Source organism: Macrotis lagotis, chromosome X (assembly GCF_037893015.1).
Source record: "Macrotis lagotis isolate mMagLag1 chromosome X, bilby.v1.9.chrom.fasta, whole genome shotgun sequence".
NCBI classification, from domain to species: domain Eukaryota; kingdom Metazoa; phylum Chordata; class Mammalia; order Peramelemorphia; family Peramelidae; genus Macrotis; species Macrotis lagotis.
This window is the reverse complement of record NC_133666.1, coordinates 557,111,551-557,134,621: the sequence shown is the minus strand read 5'-3', so window position 1 is coordinate 557,134,621 and position 23,071 is coordinate 557,111,551. Positions and strand designations below refer to the sequence as shown.

Sequence of the window (23,071 nt, the reverse complement as noted above, 5' to 3'; positions counted from 1 at the left end):
AGGTTGCTATGATGACTCTGAAGAAATCTTAATGTACCTCATGACTTTTTGTTCTGGTGCAAGGAGGACATTTTCTAGGATGATTGGGGTTTTCCTTGCCTTCGTGAGCTTAATTCCCATCCTTAAGGGGATATTAAGCACCGTGTTTGCTATTTCTTGGCTCTTCTTGTGGCTATGTGACTCCCACAGCCTTTGAGATGATTCATGCTGCTAAAACCTCGATCCAGACTTGGATGACTAGGTATTTACAACAGCCTTGCACATAGATCAAAAAAGATCAGCCCACAAAAACATCCCACACCTGCTGGTGAGGATGGATTACATGGTGTATGTTCATAGCCTGAGGTATTATCAATCAGCCCGGCAACAATTTTTTTATTAACTAACTTGCTTTGCACTTTATGAGATCAATTGTAACCTTATGAAAGAATCTTGGGCCTGAAGCCAGGAGGGGTCTTGGGTTCAGATTCCACCTCTAACACTTAACAGCTGTATAACTTTGATAAGTCACTTAACTTTCCCACCTTGGTTTCTTTGTCTGTTAAATGGAGATAATAAACCTATAGTATTTACTTTCCTAGTATTATTGTGATAATCTAGAGATGGAGGAACATCAGAAACCCTCTTATGAGGAAAACAAGGCCCCAGGGAATTTAAGTGATTTGGCCAAGATAACACAGATAGGAAGAACAGAACCAGGATTCAAATCCACAATTCATAAACTTAGAGCTGTAAGGTCAGCTGTCTAACCTTTGAGGAAACTGAGGATCACAGAAATTAGATAAGACATAATTTGAAGGTCCTCAGGTGCCAAAACTCAGTTTTCTTTCCATTGAGGGAAATTATAAGGTAATAGCTACATTGAAAAGCTTAAAAATCAGTTGCAGTTATATTATACTACAGTAAACCATATAACAGAGACCTCACTAACATGAAGGGCCTGGAAGTGTCTTTTAGGAAATCACACTTCTCCCCACTCCAAACTCTCTACTCCTAGAGAAAACCCCTCAAATTGGACAACTCAGTAGGGTGACACCAAATTCTTACTAGCAAACATTGCTGTCAATGATATTTTAAAGGGACAGAATAATAACCCTAAAATCATCAAATAGTATGCAACAAATAATTAAACAGTATTCCATGATGTAGCAATTTGGACTTATAAAGGATCTGACCTATATCTCTGAAGAAGCAAGGGAGGTGATAAAAAAGGAGGGAACTTACTTCTTAGTCTACTAATACTGAATAACCTAATTCTTAAAATCTAGTTTTCTTTCTTTTATGTAAATCTAAGGGGCAGCTAGGTGTCACTGTAGATAAAATTCTGGATAAAGTGTACATAGGAAGACCTATGTTCAAATATGGCCTCAGATATTTACCAAATTGTGTGCCCCTGGGCAAGTCACTTGACCCTTTTTGTCTCAGTTTCTTTCCTCATCTGTAAAATGAACTGGAGAAGGAAATGATAGACCAGTCTAGTATTTTTTTTTCCAAGAAAACCCCAATATTGAAACAACTACAAAAGTTAGCATTTCTTAGGCAGATGCAAAACAGAACCTCCTCTTTAGCATCTCTAAGGAATTGTTTTTCTCTTTTCTTGTGCAGATGTAGAATCTTATTTTCTCTTAAATTGATATTTTGGGATTATAGGGATATTTTTAGTTAAAACAACAGAAATGCCTTAAGGAAAAAAAGAGATAACTCACAAATAACTTAATCTTTTTTTTTAAAGAAATGAATTGCCTACAGAATTGTGAGTTCTCTTCCCCTCAATCAATTCACAAGCACTAAGGGACTACCTACTAAGTGCCAGACAATGTAGATACAAAGACAGTGAAACAATTCCGGATTGCAGAAGAGCAGTAAAGCTTCTTCTAAAGGAGAAAGGGGAAGGCCAGTTTTTCATGAGCATTGAGTGTTAAAAGAGGTCTTCCAGCAGAATCTGACTACTTGTCTGGATATTATTGGGGGGAGGGGTGATTTATATCTCAGGTGTATGGTTGGACAAAAAAGACTTTGAGATTCTTTTCAACTTAGCTTCTGTGAAACCTCAACCAGACAAGGTCTAGGATCTTTTCAACCTCCTTCCAGTAATGTTGGGTATCCCCACCCTAAAACACTACTTGCTTTTTTGCTAGTGGCTGGCATGGCTCAGCCATCAGCCTTCAGTTTACTCATATCAAGCAAAGGTAGACTTCAAGCAATTATCTTGGTCTTGAAGTGGTTCCAATCATAACTTCCTAGTAAGGCTTTAGTCTAAAAATCTTGTGTAAGTCTGTGTCCTGGGGGTGATCACTTAGTTTTGACTTTCACCAGCCTGTCCTTTTTACCTTACATTTCTCCCTCGAGTCCCAAGCTGAATAATTTTGTATGTCATCTAATACATTAGGGAGTTTTAGAGTCTTGAGTAGTGAAGAGCACTGGTTTTTGAAGTCACAGAACCTGTGTTTGACCTTAGGAAGTCACTTAAGGACTTGGAATATTCATTTCCTCTTTTTTAAAACGAACTCTTTGGACCAGATGTTTTGGAAATTATCATCCTGCTTGAAGTGTTATGTTGAAATGGAGGTTGAGTATGAATTTAATGAACTATATTTTCAATTCTTAAAAATGTTACTTTTAAATTCAGGCAACTTATTTTTTGAACCCTGAAATGAGAGCTCAATTGATAGATGGGTAAATTTAGAGAGAAAAAGATAGATAGTGACAGAGTCAGACAGAGACAGAGAACTAGACAGAGAGCCAGAGAAAGGAAGGGAAGTATGGAATGAAGGGGAGACAGAGAGAGAGAGAGAGAGAGAGAGAGAGAGAGAGAGAGAGAGAGAGAGAGAGAGAGAGAGAGAGAAAACATTTATTAAGCACTTTAAAGCAATACAAATACAAATAAAGAAGACAGTCCCTGTTCTTAAGGAACTTCTTTTCTTCTCTCCTTCCTTTCCATTCTTTTCCTATTTCTTCTTCTCATTTTCTTCTCCTTTTCTCCTTCTCCTCCTCATCCTCTCCTCCTCCTCTTCTCTCACTGTTTCACTCTGCTTATCTTTCTCTGGTTCTGTCTGTCTGTCTCTCTCATATTTCCCTCAAAGGTATAGCAAAAACCAGACTTACAATTTCCCTAACACCTGAGAACATAATCATTCCCTACCACCTCAGCCTCTGCCAAGGAAAGGGGCATTAGGTTTACAGTTTAACTCAGTCCCTAAATAGCACAGTTCTGCTAAGTTACAAGTCCAGCATCTGGCCCTACCCTCAGCTCCCCCAAGTTTATACCTTGGCACTCTGGTTTCTCAGGGCTTCCCTCTTGGGCTGGCAGCCACATATAGCCTGGAATCCTATTTCTAAGGTTGCCAAAATTGAAACTCCCAAGCTTCCAGGTCCAAGGCTTCATCTGCCTACACATAGAAATGAAAAGAACAGATATAAAAGACCAAAACCCTAAGTCTCATTCTTGGGAAGGAAGAGGGAAAAGGTAAACCTTGCCAGCTTAGTGCATAGTGCCTGTGTTTCAGATTGATGAAATCTTCACCTCCTGGAAACAACTGAAAAAGAGAGGAGAGAGCCATCATTTTAATAGGAAAAGGCATTGCATGAAGGAGAGCTAATGAGGACTGTGGCATGGTTTGAAGATGGCTTAAAGTGGGATGAAGGCCTGGTTCTAGGAAAGGTAGAAACAAATTCACTCATCAAAGAATAGGGTGGCTTCAAGCTTCCTGTGGGAAAGAGGTAGGAATGGTGACTGGAAAGGAAACAGCACATGGTTATATGTGTGTTTTTCTTATTTTATCTTTCTAAGACTCTAAAAATCCAATCAATTTCCTTTTGGAAAAATGGATTTTTTTTCCCTTTCCTAGGCCCCAAAATACTTTCACATACTATGACCAAAAAGTGCATCGTAATAATAACTAGCATTACAAGTCTGGGAGGGGGGTTGCCATTATTATTATCTGTGTTTTAGGATCATATAGTTAATAAGTGTTTGGGGCCTGGGATTCATACTCAGACCATCCTCGCTTCCTAGCGTTAAGTCCAACTTTCAGTCCAATAGTGTGTCAACAGGAAGTTAGGACAAAGAAATCATTAACTGTCCAGAAAATATTACTCTGCCAGCAAGACATATCTTAACTTTCGTAAAATCAAGAACTGTCTTGTCAAAGATCATATCAAAAATATCCTGAAAGTCTTCAACTTGAAGACTTACTGAAATTAGAGGTAGGTAAGGGCACAGTGTACTGTGTTCCTCTTGGAATCAGGAAGGCCCGAGTTCAAATGCATTCTCTTCCTCTTATTAGTTGTATGATCCTGGGCAAATTTCATTACTTCTGTCTGCCCCAGCTTCTGCATCTCTCAAATAGAGATAATACTAATAATAATAGACCTGGGACAGTGAAGTGGTACAGTGGATAGAGGACCAGCGCTGGAGTCAGGTGGACCTGAGTTCAAATTTGACCTCAGACACATAATAATTACTTAGCTGTGTGATCTTGGGCAAGTCACTTAACCCCATTACCTTGCAAAAACAAACCTGAAAAAAAAATAGTCCTACCTCCCAGGGTAGTTGTGAGGATAAAATTGAAATAGCATTTTATAGATCATCAAATGTTACATTTTTATAAACTCATAACTCCCTAGGACACCTAAAGAATTTTTTAAATGACAAAGGGAAGTTTTAAAAGCAGAAATGAAAACAATTCTCTGGTAGCCCCTTTCTCTTGCAGAATTTCTATAATTATTAAAAGCAGCCAGAGAAACATCAGTGGGGTCATGAAGGCTATATTCAAGTATCTGAAAGGCTGTCATGTGGAAGAAAGATTAACCCTATTTTACTTGACCCCAGAGAGCAGAACTAGGAACAGTGGGTAAAAATCACAAAGAAACAATTTTAGGGTGACTCTTTGACTGTTAGTTATGTTTAGGAGCAGTCTGGTGAATGTTTAACAACCAGCTCTCCAGAAAAAAAAAAATTTGTATAAGTCACACTTTCAAGTTTAACATGTTTGATTTAAATTTTCTCCATCGCTTTCTTAAATTGAGACAATCACTAAAATGATTACTCAAGCCCTGATTTTTGGTATTTGTCATTTCCAAAGTATAAATGAAAAGTATAAATGAAAAGTATAAACTGAAAATTTAACAGTCAGCTGGTTGGAGCTAGCTGCAGCATAACTATGCTGTAGGGTTTTTTGATCTGATAATTATTAGATTAGATTAGATAGTCCCTTCCAAGTATTTCGATTCTGTGATTCTAAGCATTCACTTCGTAGATTCTCATCTCTGAAACTTTGAGCTGCTTAAGCAGCCTAAAAGCAAGTATCAAAGAAGTAGAAATTTGAGCTAATTTTCTCTTTACTACAAAAAATGAAAATATATAAAGGACAAGGGGGAAAATGGGAGCGAGCAAAAGGATCTGTTCTCAGTTATCCAAACTGACTGCCTCCTTAATTCATGTTTTCCATGTCTATCTTTCATTTTGTCCATGTAGTCATATCTGTGTAGTGTCTGTCTTGTTTAAATATTCTTATAGGATTGAAGAGATGGTTTGCTTATCAGGTAAAAATCAGAGAACCTAATGATTTGAAGATCAAAAGCTCAATCTCCTTGAGAGTCATTATAGGATCATAGGTATAGAGAGATAAGGAATTTTCAAAATCAACTGGTCCAACCCTGCTATTTTAATTATTGTTAGTTTTTCCATTCTTGAAGAGGACCAATGACAGTAGGTAAGGGTGATATCTTGACTTGCAAGTGTATTGGATTTAAATGTGGCAGAGCTGTGCTAAGTCATCAACCTCACTTTCTCTTCCATAGTCATCAGAATCTAGTGATAAAACATAGGGAGGCAACCATCATTGAGCCCCACCATTTTAATATTAATAGCTGAAATTCACATAGGGCATTGAGGTTTGTGAAGCACTTTACACATATTATCTCACACAGTCCTCACAACTATGTGAAAATGTTTGCTATAATTATCCCCATTTTACATATGGGGAAACTGAGACTCAGAATTTAAATGACTTATCTAGGGTCACAAAGCTGATAAATAACTAAAATAGGATTTGGATCTAGGTCTTTCTGATTCCTCAAGCCTAGTGCTAAATAAACTGTCTCACATATTGCCTCTCAGATGAGAAAATCGAGCTCATATTGATGAGGAGACCAATGGAAGAAAGTTCACAGAATTTGAAGTCTGGATTCTGGTTTAAGTTACTGCATGATTGATCAATCATTTAACCTCTCTTGTCCTCACTTTACTCAACAGGATGAACCTAGAGGTCCCTTCTAGCTCTAAATCTCCTATCGTATGTAATTAAGTGATTTGTCCAAGGTCACATAGATACTGGATAGCAAACTAGGGTTTGGTTTTCCTCTAGTCTCAGTCATAGCTAATCCTGCCCAACCATATTGTAAACGCCTGTTATAGATAGAATTAAAAGGTATCAAGCAAATAAACGTGGATGGTTTAGTGCCAATCCATTTCCACTGCTGGGAAAGATACTGAAAGCAAATGCCCTACTGCAAACAGATTGGGGCTTTATCTTCAGATATGAAAAGCAAGACTGATTCCTTAAGAACTAAATCTAAGTAGTTGAGAAGAGAAAAAAGCATGATACTTTTGATTATTTCTACAGCCAGCTTCAGTTTCTTATCTCAGCCCCTTTCTTTCCTGAGTGGCAGTCTGATTACAGGGTTCTCACCAGCTTTGCCAGGTCAGTGAACGCAGATCCAATTAGGACAATTAGATTTCTGCAGAAATGTTGGTTGCTGTATTGTAAAGGTGTCAGTCAAATGTCTGTTTCCTGCCTGCTCTGAGTGTTTCTGTGTTGTGAGGGACTGCATAATTAGAAATCCCTGCTGGTCCTGGTTTTGGATTCATGTTACAGACTTTGCATGTGCTGGCAATAAAGTTCTACCATAACCCATAGGTTGAAGGAGTGGTTGGAAACCTAAGATTCAAAACCAGCCTTGAGGCTTCTGTAGCCAGTTTGCCATTGGTGATATATGAGGATCATCAACTAGAGAGTCTTGATGTTTCCCCAAATTCCCCAACACACCACTTCCTTGATCATCCTCTGACATAAGCTATGTGAGTCTTCCCAGAGCCTTGTGTCCCTTCCAGATTAGGTATCTAGATAACACTTCCTATTTTCCAGCTATTTGAAAATACGATTGTCTTTAAAGAAATTTTGAGGCAGCAAAGTACGGTATTAGAGACAGAATTAGGCTTAGAATCATGAAGACCCGAATTCAAATTATGCTTCAGATCCTTATTAGTTATGTGACTTTGAGAAAGTCATTGAATTTTGGTTATCTTCGGGTTCCTCATTCATAAAATGAGGATATTTATAGTACCTATCTCAGGGAAGTTATGAGGATATAATGAAATAACATAAATAAAATACTTTGTAAACTTTATAGTATTATATAAAGGCTAGTTATTCATAATTTTATTTCATTGAAGAAAAAACTATTTTATCAAAAAAGACAGTTTATAGGATTCTTATTGTTGTTGTTTAGTTGTGTCCAACTCTTTGTGACCCTATTTCCTTCTCTAGCTCATTGTACAGACGAGAAAACTGAGGCAAACAGGATTGAGTGACTTGACTCTGGTCACACAGCTAGGAAATCTCTGAGGTCATATTTGAACTCAGGAAGATGAGTTCTCCTGATTTCAAGCCCTGTGTTCTGTCCACTGTGCCTCCTAATGCACCAGACAAATCTATAAGTTAAGGAAATCATTTTGACAGCTGAATGAAGAATAGATTGGAATATGAAGAAATATGAGACAGGGAGAAGATTAAAAGGCATTCTCAAAAGTCTAGGTGAGAATGATAAGGGTGTTATATTAGGGGGAAAGGGATGTACGTGAAAAAATGCTATGATTTGACAAAACATTGGGTAAGTAGATGGGTGAGAGTAGAGTCAAGGATGACACCAAGTTGTGAATCTGAATCACTGGGATGATAGCAATAATAAGAAAGTTTTAAAGAGGGGAAGGTTGGGGAGGAGGGGGCTTGGGAATATAATGAATTCTTAGGTATTTAATAAATATTCATTCAATCTGTCATTAATTTAATACATTGAGTTTAAGATGCTTAGAGAACTTTCATTTTGTGATTATATATATATATCATCTATAAAGAGAGAATAATCTGTAATCTGCTGCATATATTAATTTTCTCCATATCTCATTTTTTTATTTTCTCTATGTCATTTAGCTTAAAACTTAGCTCTTTGACTTCCCTCCTCCTGTGCCAGGTCAGCCTTCCCTTCCATGTTTTGTAGAATCATGGCCATCTCCCTGATGCTGTGGTCCTGTGACCTAACCACCTTGCTGACTGAACACACTGGTTAACGGAAAGGGCTGTCCCTCAACTGCCAAAGCAGAGACCCCGCCCTGGAAGGAGTAAACCACATCTGTGACCACTCTGAGCCTGTATGATTAATCACTGCCTGGTTCCCAGGGGTGAGGAAGGTATACAATGGAGCAGCTGTGGGGGGTGGCTAGGTGGTCCAGTGGATAGAGCACCAGCACTGGAGTCAGAAGAATGGAGCAACTAGATCAGGGAACACATGACAGTCCCCAATGATCAAGTGATGATAAGCTCCCTGAGGGTCAGGGTCAGTGTTTCATTTAATCTTTTATTCCCTAGGTTCCTTCCTCAGGACCTTAGATATAGCAGTGCTGAGTGGTGCAGTGGTTTGGAGTCAGGAAGATTCATCTTCTGAATTCAAATCTGTCCTCAGATATTTATTAGTTGGGTGACCCTGGGCAAGTCACTTGACTTTTCCTCAGTTTCCTCATCTGAAAAATGAGCTGGTGAAGGAAATAGCAAACTACTCTAGCATCTCTACCAAGAAAACTCCAAATGGATTGGGTCATGAAGAGTCTGACATGACTGAGCAACAACAGCAACAACAAAGATAGTTGTTGAATGGATGGGTGGAAAGGTGGATGGATGGAAGGATGACTGCAATGAATTCTAGATTAAATTGATTTTAATTTCAAATATAGAAAGTGGACGCTTCAGAGTGGTTCAGGTTACCTGTTGAAAGAGCCATATGTGACTGGTCTGAGTCCAACATGGTATCCTATTTCCATTCATTCTGTATAGTTCATCTGGGAGATGAGGATGAGAAAAAGCTAGTTCCTTTCATACTTCAGACTGATCTGGACAGCTATGCCAAATAAGGAACAGCTTCCTTGGTCTTGGGAAGCAGAGACAGCAGTGGCTGGTATGTCATAGGCACTTAACAAAGTTGTGTTGACTTGAAAATATTTCCCCATACAAAGCACCTTAGGTCCTTAAGATATGATTTCTTTTTCCAAAGTCAGTTGGTGTTTTAAGAAAAGGATTGGCAAGCACTCAGTTATAGACAAACTTCCAGGTGCTTTACCTAATTTGTAAAGGCAATTGGCAAGCCAATAAGAAGACTGGCTAGCAGGAGTGAGGGATACTGAGAAACGGCCATGTTTGAACTCATGAAGACAAGTCTTCTTGATTCCAGAACCAATGCTCCATCTACCACCACCTAGCTTCACCTCTAAAGTACTGCTGACTGATTTCTATTTTTTAGGAAGCATTGTGGAAAAACAAACCAAAAAAGAAAACAAAGAATATTGTGAAGAACAACAAAAATAACAACAATCTTGGTGATTCCTGGTCCCTTGGTCAAGGACATTTAAATGCTGTCAATTTGGTTTCCAAATACAGTGCCTGTATTCCACATATGATACAGATACTTACTCTCAGAAAGTTTCCCGGGACACTGAAAAGCTGAAAGACTTATTTAGGGTCAAATGACAAGAACAATTCAGCAGTAGGGCTTGTCCAAAGTCTGTCTGACACTAGCTGCCTTCTAGCCATGATTTTGAACTTCCCCCCATTTATTTAGTATTGCAAATATTATTGTCCTCATTTTATAGATAAAGGAACTAAGATTGAAAGAGTTATTACTTTTCTAGAGTCATATGGATTTAATTGGAAGAGCTGGAATTTAAACCCAGGTACTCTGATTCCCTCTTCCTGAAGAATTTGTCATCTAATATACATTGAGAGAGCTTTTGTTTTCCTTTTCACCAAGAAGTCCTTAAGGATGTATGAACAAAGTGTTGTTTGTCCTTCATTTTTGAAGACCATGACATCAGGGAGATGATGCCATGGCATGCAAGTGAATTGGATTTAAGTGAGGAAGAAGTATAAAAAGTCACTTAGCCTCACTTTGTCCACCAGGTCCAGTTGTTAATTACTGATCAGGACAACTAGAGATGATCCTGGATGTATGAGAGACCTTAACCTTCATGAGGCTCAGTTTGTCTAAGGCAATGTCCATTCAGTGATTAACAAATACCTTAACTCAGAAGGACAACTCCTATTATTTAATTATTGTCTGTTTGTTTGTTTGTTTTTTTAGGTTTTTTGCAAGGCAATGGGGTTAAGTGGCTTGCCCAAGACCACACAGCTAGGTAATTATTAAGTGTCTAAGACCGGATTTGAACCCAGGTACTCCTGACTCCAGGGCTGGTGCTTTATCCACTGCACCACCTAGCCGCCCCCTATTCAATTATTGTTTAAAGAGATCTGTGGATAACTAGGAAAATCACTTAACTACTCCCTATTTATTATTTTGATAAGTTTTGATTTCCTTAAAGTTGGGCATACTTAGTGCTTAGTTCCTATCTCTGGCACATAGTATAGGCACTTACTAAATGATTACTCTTTATTATTGTTGTCAATATTGTTATTTTTGCCCTTCCTTCTCCAAAAAGATCATGGCATCAGGAAGGTGATTTGGGTGGGTGGGTGGGGTACTGTGCTATGTCTTCAGTCTCACTCTCTCCTCTGGAACCATCTGTGTCCAGTGGCCAGATATGAATCAGTAAGACTAGAGATGACCCTGGATGTGAGGCAGTTAGGGTTAAGTGACTTGCCCAAGGACATACAGCTAGTAAATGGATTTGCACTCAGGTCCTCCTGATTGCAAGGCCAGTGCTCTATCCATTGTGCCAACTAATTTACTTACATTAAATGATTATTGATTCAAACACATATATTTTTAACAATGAAACTGACCTTTCCCAGAAGGCAGGAACCACCAGTATTTTGGTTGTTTTTGTTGTTGTTCACAACATTCTTCTTTTTCTTTTTGGATTTATTTTCCTAGAAAAAGGATGCTAATAACAGCATCTAAGGGGAAGCTGGAGTGCATTAGGTTTATTAGACTCAGGACTTGAAGAAAGATCAGAAGTTTACTAGTTCAACCTTTTCAATTTGCTAAGGGAGAACCCAAAGCTGCCAATTTGAATCCAGCTCCTCTGACTCTTGAGTCAGTATATTTACAGTTAGGAAGTAGCAGTCCTGGAATTTGAACGTAGCTCCCCTGACTCCAGAGCCAGTATACTTACAGTTAGTAAGTAGCGATCCTAGAATTTGAACCCGGCTCCCCTGATTCCAGGGCCAGTACACTTACACTTAGTAAGTAGCAGTCCTGGAATTTGAACCCAGCTCCCCTGACTCCAGAGCCAGCCCTCTTTATACAACACACTTATGTCTGGTCTATTTAAATTCCTCTCAAGCACTTTATTTATAGTTATTAGAGTTTTTGGCAGTATTAAATGGTCTGATCTCTCCAATCCCTTTGCTTGTCATTAATAATAGTGTTTTAAGTTTGCCTATTCAGTGCTTCAAGGCTCTCTGAATTAGTTATTTGTCATCCCTTTCAAGCTGATTAATATTAATTCTTTTTGATAAGAGGAGAAAATAAAGGCTCCAGGAGGTGGATGACTAGCTCTAGGTCATGGAGTAAACCAGAAGTCATACAACGGACACTCTCTTACATAATCCTAAACACAGCTAGAATGATTATTGTTATGCCTAAAGCAAAATACTATAAGCTGGGCCTGGGTCAAGTGAAAACAAATGACACTCTCCTCCAGGGATTTGGGTAGGCAAACAAGACTACTGTGAAGGACACTGGTGGGGAATTGGGAAGGACAGGGAGGGGAGCAAGCATTTATGAAGTGCCTACGATGTACCAAACATTGCCCTAAGCATTTTACAAATATTATCTCCTTTGATTCTCACAATAAATCTGGGAGGTGGACACTGTTATTCTTCCCATTTTCCAATTGAAGAAACTGAAACAGCCAGAGTTAAGTGACTTGCTTTGGGTTTCACAGCTAGTAGATATTTGAGGCTAGATCTGAATTCAGGCCTTCTTGATTGATTCCAACTCATGTGTTTTATCCATTGTGCTATCCAGCTTCTGAAGAGTGCAGACCAGATTTTTTTTCTATTTTTAATCTAAATATCATGCTGTTTTATTTCTCAATTTAAAAAATAGCAAAGAAAACCCTTGGTGTTAGGGCTGCTCCATTTACAATATCCTCTGAACAGTTAAGAGAGGCTTGCACCACCCTAAGTATGTTAACAAGTTAGTTACAAGATGTTAAAGGCAACTATGCTCATGGTTAATAGACAGTGTAGGGTGGAAGAGCAAAAGAGAGAGAAGAGCAAGAAAGTAAAGTTTGACTCCACAGGTTTGTCTAGGGCCTTGTCTTCAATTTTTTCTTTCATGGTATAAAGGCAATCTCCAACTTTTGAACAAGAAAAGTAGTTTCCTAAGTTACTTGGAACTAGTAGCTCTATTTCTCATTGAACATTATACTTGGTGATTAAGACCCCAGAAGAGCCTAAAAACTTTTTTTTTAATTCTTATTTACCAAAAAACACAGAACTATATTGATAAAAATATGGAATCTCTGATAACTGTTGTTTCATTCTGCTTCTCCATTCACCAAGAATCTGTAGAACCCAAGAATTAACATTGTACAGGTTCATTTCCATGCCTATTCCAGTCAGACAATGTGAAATCACATCTAAGACAGCTTAGAATCTGTGAACTGAAAGAACTGATCAATACCATCTAGTCTAGCTCAAACATTATATAGAGAAGAGAACTGAAAACCAAAGTAGAAAGAACTTTGCCTAGGGTCATTCATAACCATAAGTTGGGTTGGGCAACCAATATGTTATCAAAGGTTGCAAAATTTGTAGAGCATTACTAGCACTTGAACTGTTATTTGGTTAGAAAGATTAATGATGGTAGTCTAGGTGGCATAGTGTATAAAGCACTGGCCCTGGAGTCAGGAGTACCTGGGTTCAAATCCGGTCTTAGACACTTAATAATTACCTAGCTGTGTGGCCTTGGGCAAGCCACTTAACTCCATTTGCCTTGCAAAAACCAAGAAAGAAAGAAAGAAAGAAAGAAAGATTAATGAACTTAACTATGAGAGTATCAGATGACTCATTTTCTCTATCACAGCTACCACTACATGCTCTGGGCCAGCCATGCCCAGGTGATCAGATATCTTCCTAATCAGGCCCTGTCCCAGAATTAGTTTCTCCCGTAGTATCCTCATTGTATCCTATGGTCTCTGACTCTCACTCTATGCTTCTGCACAGGATGGTAAGCTAGGGTTCTCATAGAATCCCAGATCTAGACTTAGAAGAAATCTTAGAGGCCATCATTTTATAGATAAGAAAAGTGAGGCTGAAAGTCAATCAATTAGAATTTCATTAAGTGCCTACTATGTGGAGGCATTGTGTTAAACTTTGGGGAGTACAGATATGGGGGGGAAGTATTTCAACTCTCAAGGAACTCAGTCTATTGAAAGAGACCATATGTAGACAACTATGTACAATCAAATGTGTACAAGATAAATAGGAAATAATCAAGAAAGGTTCTACTCATTTCAATCTTCATTATTTCATGCAAGTCATTCTGTATTTTTCTAAGATCACTGAGCTTATCATTTCTTATTGCATAGTGAAAGTGTCTGGGGTCAGGAGATCGAGTGATTTGTTGAAAGAACATCAAGGAGATCAGTGCTACCCAATCACAGAATACATGATGAAGGGTATAGCATAATAATGTTTGTCCTTCATTTTTGAAGAAGACTATGACATCAAGGAGGTGATGCCATGACAAGGACATGAATTGGATTGAGTGAGGGGATGCTGTGCTAAGTCACCAGCCTCACTTTCTTCTCCAGAGTCATCTGGGTCCAGTGGCCAGGTATGAATCAGAATGACTTGGGATGGTCCTGGATGTGGGGCAGAGTTAAGTGGCTTGCCCAGGGTCACACAGCTAGTAAGTGAGGTTGGATTTGAACTTCCGTCCTCCTGAATCCAAGGCCAGGGTTCTATTCACTGCACCACCTAGCTGGAAAAGGTGGGAGAGAGTGCGGGTTTTGAATGACTGACTTTGAAAACCAAACAGATTTCATATTTGTTGCTGGAGATGATAGATAACCACTGGTGTTTAAGTAGGGGCGGGGGGAATGACATAGTCACATGTATACTTCAGGAAGAACACTTTGACATCTTGATGAGAAGATAAACTGGAGCAAGGAAGATTGTTGTTTGTCCTTCATTTTTGAAGAGGGCCTTGACATCAGAGAATTGATGCTATGACTTGTAAGTGCATTGAACTTAAGTGAGGGAGGACTGTGCAAAGCCACCAATCTCAATTTCTCCTCTGGAGCCATCTAGGTCCAGTGGTCAGATATGGATCTGGATGACTGGAGATGGCTCCCAGTGGCACCAAAAGCAAGCAGGTGATTCTGCATTTAAAAAATGGTGCCCAGAATCTAATAAGGCAGTATTTAAACTTAGATCTTCCTGACTTTAAGGCCAACACACTATGTAGCCACTTGCCTCCAAGCAACCTAAAGCAGTTAGCAGAAGAGGTCTCCCAACTACTATAAAGCTTTGTGTCTCAAAAACCAAACCTCTTTCCTTTCTCATCACTTCATTGAAATTAATTTACCTGAAAAAAATCAATTCTAAAGATTTTGTCTCCAGCACACATTTTGAGAAGCTAGTCCCAGATATGAAAAATACTCCTTTTGGTTCCACCAAGATCACATTACTAGAGCAGCAGAGCTGACATTAGAACCCAAGTGTCCTGGTTCAATCTGGTTAGTGCTATTTCCATTACAATCCATTGTTTCTGTTTCCCAGCCCCAAAGACTTCTTTATGGATTGTTGCTGATGTAGGAAGCCGCATAAGTTTCTCCACATTCAAAGAGTTCTTTAGCTAATTTAGCTTTAAAGGGTGTTTCTATAAGTTAATAAGGGTTAATTCATTATCCATGGTAGAAAAAAAATGGATGCAAGGTTAGGAGTCAGGAACACTGTTACTAGATTTTACTCTTCTTCTGAATTCACTATGTGATCTTTTTTTTATTTTTTATTTTTTAGGTTTTTTTGCAAGGCAATGGGGTTAAGTGGCTAGGTAATTATTAAGTGTCTGAAGCCAGATTTGAACTCAGGTACTCCTGACTCCAGGGCCGGTGCTCTATCCACTGTACCACCTAGCCGCCCTCACTATTGATTTTAACTAAGTCACTGAACCCCTCTGTGCCTCTGTTTCCTCACTGGGCAAATAAGGAGGATCATAATATCCGCCTCACAGGGATTTTGTGAGGATAAAAATGAACCAAGGAGTGTGAAAATGTCTTGAAAAAATTAAAAGTGTGATAATAATGGAAGGCACAATATCTCATTACCACCTCCAATGGTGCTTTCTCAGGTCATTTTTTGCTTGAGTTTTTTTTGGGGGGGTTGGAGACGGGAGTAGGTATCCTAGTGTGTCTGACCTTGTTGGAACGTACTGGGTGTGAGGCAATAGAGGCTACTTCATGCCATTTGTAGCCTTGAATCTTGAAAGTAAAAGTAAGAGAGAGAAAAAAGAAAGATAGGAGATTAAGAATTGGAGATTTTTCTTCTTATGGTCTGCCTTTGGAGGAGGTAGTATTTATTTTAAGCAACATCTGGTAGATTTTTAAGTGCTTTTTTTTACTCATTCTTCTTCCTCCCTGCTGTAGCTGAGCAATAAAGCCTAGGTGATTAGTTATTTTGAAAATTTGAGATCCCCCCCTTCTAACACACACACACACATACACACACACACACACACAAACCTCTTTTCTTTCTCCTTCCACATGCTCATTGACCCTCCCATGTCCCAAGGCCAGAGTAGGGTCCAGAAAAAAAGGCTCTGGACTACATCATAGCACAGAAAGGCTTAAGGAAGCCTCTCACCACAGGCAGACACAAGACAGGGCCTGGTAATGGCTCTGCTGTTTATCAAAATCATAAATTGTTGCTGCTTCCTCTGTGGTGGTTTCTTTCTCCTGCCTTACCCTCCAGATTTTCTGGGTGATTTGTCGGGGGCCAAGAAATAACTGGTTCCTCTGGGGAAAGTCTCATTTTACTGATCCTGGATGTGTCTCAGGACCACCATAGAACTTAAGAGAAAATGAAGCTTCTGGCTATATTTATGACTTAACTTGCTTCTAAGTTGATTTTATTTTTACAGATTAAATTCAAGCCCTGTTAGCATGACAATGATTCCTTAGTATTTCTTTTATCCAGACCTGAAATGGAGTATATACCAGAGATTGGAACCTGGGAACCCTTTCTTAATTGGTCATATTTACCTGTTAATAAAATCAATCATTTACATAGTGCTTTAAGGTTTACAAAGAGCTTTACATATATTGTCACATTTGTTTATCACAACAGACTATAATTTATTTGTATTACTCTGCGTTTGTGAGTGTGTGTGTGTATGTATATTAGAGAGAGAGAGAGAGAGAGAGAGGAGAATCTATGAAATCCAAAGGCACAATGATGATAATAATAATAACAATAGTTTGTACCCCATAGTCTCTCTTTATATAGTACTTGAGGTACCATCCTTTCACACATGAAGGACCCCCTAAAACTATTCCAGGTTCAAAATATGGAATTAGTTGCATCCATTCAAAAATCATAGCTCATAAACCCCCATCAGTAGTTTATTCCTACCAATCCACTACAGCATACAATTAGTTCAAAGAAAAAAAGACAACTTAATGAAATAACATAGTAGGAAAAGTAATAATAAAACATGTTGTCATTGTTAAGTCACTGTTAAGTAACACCCTTGGCTTACTTTATGACCCCATTTGGAGTTTTCTTGGCAAGGATACTAGAGAGGTGTGTCATTTCCTTCTGCCAGATTTGAATTCAGAATGATGAGTTTTCTTGAATACACGCCTAGTGCTCTATCCGCAGTGCCATCTAGATGTTCAACAATAAAACATCTCCCCCAAAACTTAAGATTTTCCCACAAACACACGTGCACAAATATCATCATCAACATCAATAGGAAGAGTGGACATAGGCAGGGATCATGTATGAGAAAGCATTGTGAGAACACATGAGACTAAGGAATATGTATGAAGGGCTAACTTGAGTGTCCTCTAGGATGTTGATGTCTTCTGGATGATACCGATTATTGCTCCTTTTGGTACATGCTTCCCAGTAAACTGTGCTAGACTTGTACTTTGTTGTCATGTCTACACACACAAACACACACACACACACACACACACACACACACACACACACACACACATCACTCTTTTTATACAGAGCTTTATCTAGGTCCTGAATAGAGGTTTTACTTCTTCATAGTATCTCCTTTTAGTTTAGCCTCTCTAAGGCTAAACTAAAAGAACTTTGAATGGGATGTACACAATATAGGCTCCTTGAACACTGTATTATCCTTACATTTTTAGTGCCTTGAATACTTTAGGCACTTAATAAATGCTTGTTGGATGGATAAATAAATGAATAAATTTTTGTGCTTGTGTATCTCACTAACTCAGCAGGATGCATGCTGAGTCATAAGGTAATGAATAAGAAGCAAAGCTGCAAAGTTGTTCAGAGGAAGAAGTAGCAACATCCAGAAGGTCTAGTGAAAGCCAAAGCTTTCTTTCTTAAACTTATAATGATTTCCCCAGAATTCTTGCTATTTTCCAGAAATTTAATGTTGGAAAATGAGAACTTCATGCCCTTACTGGAAATTTAGTGTGCTTTTCTTCTTACATGTGAGAAAATATAAAACTGCTTAGTTAGGTAGCTGCCAATCCTCCTGTTTATTTTCATTCTGGAACCCATTGAATGGTTTCTCTTTTATTATTGCCTGGACAGACCCCCAATGAATCTTTGTGGTGAAACCCAAAGGCTCCTGAGCAAACAGTGCCAAACTCTCTCTGTTTTGTTAATTAGGTTATCTTATTTTTTTTTTTCAGGTGGCTAATTTTGCTGTAGATTTCACAGGGCTTCTAAATGTGTGCTCATAAGTACAGAGTGACGGGCTCTTCCCCATCTTATTTCATAAGAACCAAAATTAGGTGAGCTCTTGACCTTCAGTACTGTGAAGATTAGCAATGCCTTTGTCAGTATTTGCTGGAAACTTTCACAGATTCCCTAATATATATAAAAGAATCTAAATTCTCAAATTCTTTTGTTGGGTGGGTCCTTCAGTGTTTAATCTTGATAAACTATTGGTCATCACTGACTGGCTTTTTTCCCATTTATGAAAGAGATTGCATATTTCATTGCCTGGAAGATCTGTGATTTCTTCTGTGTAAGTTCTCTCTTCACCTATGCAGATTGTGACTCTACCAGAGTTCAACCAGGTCCCCCTTACTGTGAAGGATGAATGAATATCTTGGAGGGGTCACATGTCTTCAAAGCACTGTCTGAAGTTGTACTAAATTAAGTTAAAGATAGCTATTGCTATCGGCACAATGGAAATATACAGTGTGAATTCAAAGAATGTGATCACTTAGCAGGATTCCTTTTTTGCTCCAATTGGGAGCTTACTGTAGATATGTTTTCTGAACAGAAAACTAAATCTTTATGCTCTCAGGCAATGGGCTCCTTGGAATTTAGATAGACTAGATTGATATTGGGTCTATCACCAGGCCCATACCTAGAACTTTTCCAGGTCAGTAGGACCCACTAGACCTTGAATTCCACTGTCTTTGAACTTGAGGACCCAGATCACTTCAGAGCCATCAGTGAGCAATCAGCTTCTGACTTCAGTGGCAAATTACAAGTAACACAGGCTCCTAAATTATTTTTCCCATTTATGGGATATAATAAACCATGACCAGAGCTCAGATAAGGTATTTGTCTATCTTAAGTAACACCCTTGGCTTGCTTTTGACTGCTAGAGACTTTGAATGTTCCCTGATGCCTTTGGATCATAGCAACCTTTCCCTTTCCAAAGCCTCACAAAACATTTTATAGTTCTTCATTATACTGAATATGTCATATATCTTATCTGTACTTGTGTTTTATCTCACTAGTAACTGACATCACATTTTATAAAATACATCATCTCAATTGAACTTCTAAAAATCCTGTGAGATTATTTGGGGAATTATTATCACTTTTTAAGATAAGAAACTCACATTCACACAGCCAGCAACATCTAGTGGTGGAATTTGAGCCTAGGTCCAACAATGTGATGCAGTAGATAGAGCTTTGGATATGGAGTAGGGAAGAATGAAGTTCAGATTCAGATTCAGATGTTTACTAGCTATGCGATCCTAGGCATGTAACTTAACCTCAGATTACTGTGGTTTCTTCCACCAAAAAATGGAAATAATGATAACACTTCCACCCAGGGCTGTTGTGAGAATCAAATGAGACTACATTTGTAAAGTATTTTCCAAACCTTGAAGTGCTCCATAAATGCTAACTGTCATGGTGATTACCTACAAATCTAAAGTTCTTTGAGGCCTTAGACTATGTCTTACATCTATTGATAGAGTTGCATATCCCAAGCACTAATTCTAACTCTCTCCATCTATTAATAAATGTTTGTGGATTTGGTTGATTGATATTTTGAAGAAAGTCAAATGGCCAAAATGCCTATTTGCCATGGAGAATATTATTTGTTGTATTGTTTTCATTTAGGATAGGAAATATTATAAAGAACCCTTCTTCCTCTTCCTCTTTTCCCCTATTTGACCTCTATATAGCTTACTTTGTATGTATTTGTTTGCATGTTGTGTCCCCCATTAGATTGTAAGCTCCTTGGGGCAACTAGGTGGTACAGCTGATAGATCCCCAGTCCTGGACTCAGGGGGAGCTCAGATATTTAACATCTAGCTGTGTGACCTTGGGCAAGTCACTTAACTCCATTGCCTTGTCAAAAAAAAAAAGACTATAAACTCCTTGAGGGCAGTAATGTCTTTTTCCTCTTTTTGTATTTCCACTACTTAGCAAAGTACCTGGCTCAAAGTAGGTATATAATAAATGTTTATTGGATTGAATTGCTAATAATATAGATAAAAATTTAAAATGTGCTTACCTAACACTTTTTTCTTTTGATTGTTAAACATTTACCAACACTTTCTTATATTGCTTAAACTTATCAAGTGTTCAGTAGAAGCTTGGGGAATGAAGTCATCACCAGAATGAAGACCTGGCAATTGTAGGCTAATAATAACAGATAACAACAGCAATAATATAAAATATCCAAGGGGTGGCTAGGTGGCACTGTGGATAGTGCACTGGCCCTGGAGTCAGGAGTACCTGAGTTCAAATCTGGACTCAGACACTTAATAATTATCTAGCTTTATGGCTTGGGCAAGCCACTTAACCCCATTGCCTTGCAAAAAAAAGCCTTAAAAAAATATCCAAAATGAAGATATTAAATAAATGGATTTGAGGGATTCTAGTAGGAATACTGAATAATTTAATTTATATTCTCCTTGAAGGAAGGACATTGATCATATCAAATGAACTCATTTAAGCTCCCGGCTAATGTTATCTTCCATTGTATTTGTCATTAGCTCTTCTTGCAGCTTAGAAGACATTAATTACACAATCTGAATGCCTAGCATCTGGCCATTCAGAAGGGACATGATCTTAAGCATCTAGGTCTATCAGAACCCTCCCTCAGAGGTGCCATTGTAGTCCTGCTGCTAGAGACAAGGCAAATATTGCTTTCAAAGAGAAAGCCTAGCTTAAATCTCCTTAAATCTTCAGGGACCTCTCATGTATAGTGTTCTGATCAATTGATCAGTTAAGCAACAGGCATTTATTCAGTATCTGCTATTGAAGAGTGCCGGTTGCAATCTTAAGCACTGGAGAAACAAAGACAAAGAATCAGCCCTTGCCCTTAGGTAACTGATATTCTACAGAGAAAAGCAATATTTATACATAAAAGTAAATAGAAAGTATACACAAGACACATTTTTATAAAAGTAACTTGAGGGCAGAAACTAAATATGTATATGTGTGTGTGTGTGTGTGTGTGTGTGTGTGGAGAGAGAGAGAGAGAGAGAGAGAGAGAGAGAGAGAGAGAGAGAATGAATGACAGATAAATAGCATGGTGAATAATAACACTAGACTTGGACTTGTGGGCCCGTCCTCACATATTTAGTAGTTGTGTAACCTGGATCAGTCAACCTTTGTCTGCCTCAATTTCTTCAACTGTAAAATAAGGATAATAATAGCATCTTCCTCCCAAAATTGTTATGAGAATCAAATAAGATAACTTTGTAAAGTCCTTAGCACGTTGTCTGACATGTGATTGACACTTTAAAATGCCTTTTTTCTTCATATAATTAAAAATCTATAGCTAAAAAAAAATGGCCTCAGAACTCATCCAGACAAACTTACTTATTTTGGGGATGAATACATTCTAAAGAACGTTCAACTTTCAAATAATTTTGAAGAAGGACCTACCTAGGAGCTGGGGGAAATCTCTTGAGGGAGATTCTACTTGAGCTGAACTTTGAGAGGAACTAGGGATTCTGAGGTAGAGCTGAGGAAGAAGAACATTCTAAGCTTAAGGTTCTGTACAAATGGTTGGAGGTAGGAGATGAAGTGCTAAGGGACAGCAACTATACCAGTTCAGCTGTAATATAGAGGACATAAAGGAGAGTCATGTGAAATTAGTCTGAAAAGGTAGATCAGACACAGATTAAAAAGGAGCCCCAAAGGGACTGATAAGATGTGAAGCTTTGTAATTTAAAGCAATTGACTGCTATAATGCTTCGACTAAGAGACCCAGCATGGAGACCCAGTACTGTACTTAGAGTCATAGATCTGAGTTCAAATACACCAAAATCACTTAGTTTACATCAACCTGTTCTTTCACTGTCCTAGAGATACAAAAATTGAAAACTCAGCAGTTCATATCCTCAAGAAGTTTACATTCCATAAGGAGACCCAACAAAATTGTTACAAAATAATTTTGTGCCTCTTGTCACCACCCTAGGTACTCACAACAGGAGAATTAAAAAAAAGGCTTCATTCATAGAGACCTTGGTGTTTGAACTGAACTTTGAAGAAGACTATATTGTCTATGATACAGATGATATATTAAACAGTAGTACTTCCAACACAGGTTTGTGAGACTCAGGTACATGATACAAATATTAGCCATCATTCATTATTCCTAGGCACTTTTCTTTAATTCTTAATGAAGAATAGATCTTTCCTCTCAGAAGTGACCTTAGAGGCAGTTAGGCAGTATAGAGCATAGAACTTGGAATCTGAAAGATCTGATTTCAAATCCCAGATTTTTACTGACTGTGTGACCCTGAGCAACCTCTATCTGCTTCAGTTTTCTTAACTATACAATGAAGATTATTATAGTACAGTGGATAGAGCATTAGGCCTGGAGTCAGGAAGACCTGAGTTCAAATACTCAGTTTCTTCATCTGTAATAACAGGATAATAATAGTTCCTACTTCCTGAGATTGTGAAGATCAAATAATAAACTCTCTGCAAAGCAGTTTGCAAACCTTTAAGTGCTATATAAATGATAGTTATTGTTATTAATTAGGATCACTTGGAGAGACTTAGAAGCTTAGGGTACAGTTCTAGATCTGCAAAATACCTCAGAGGCTCAATTTCTAAAGGGGAAAACTGAGACTCAAAAAATGGAAGCAATTTTCCCCAAATCATATAGATAATAGGTGAGACAGAAATATCAGGAATGGTTCCTTGTGCACAGGCATGAACCTATCATTTAAGATTACAGCTGAGAGAACAGCCTGTTAGCTGTTCTGAAGATGGATACTTAGGCTTTCATGACAGTTTAAAGTACATTCATTTCCACTTTAAGATTGGAGCTAAAAAGCTGCATATTTTTTGTTCCCTGATGGATGGGTTTGCACAATTGAGAGATGATTGCAAAGGCATCTATCTCC

General features: G+C 38.3%; 1 protein-coding gene across 5 annotated transcripts in view; it reads left to right on the top strand.

The window, feature by feature from the left end:
* NCALD (neurocalcin delta) overlaps positions 1-23,071 on the top strand; it is a 534,430-nt gene that overhangs the window by 423,285 nt on the left and 88,074 nt on the right. The window contains exon 1 of one of the 5 annotated variants that reach the window (XM_074200740.1): positions 8,027-8,470. The exons of the other annotated variants lie outside the window; for them this stretch is intronic. The gene's annotated coding sequence lies outside the window, so the exon portion shown is untranslated. Of the gene's footprint in view, positions 1-8,026; positions 8,471-23,071 lie in introns of those variants that run through there. 5 annotated transcript variants of the gene reach the window in all.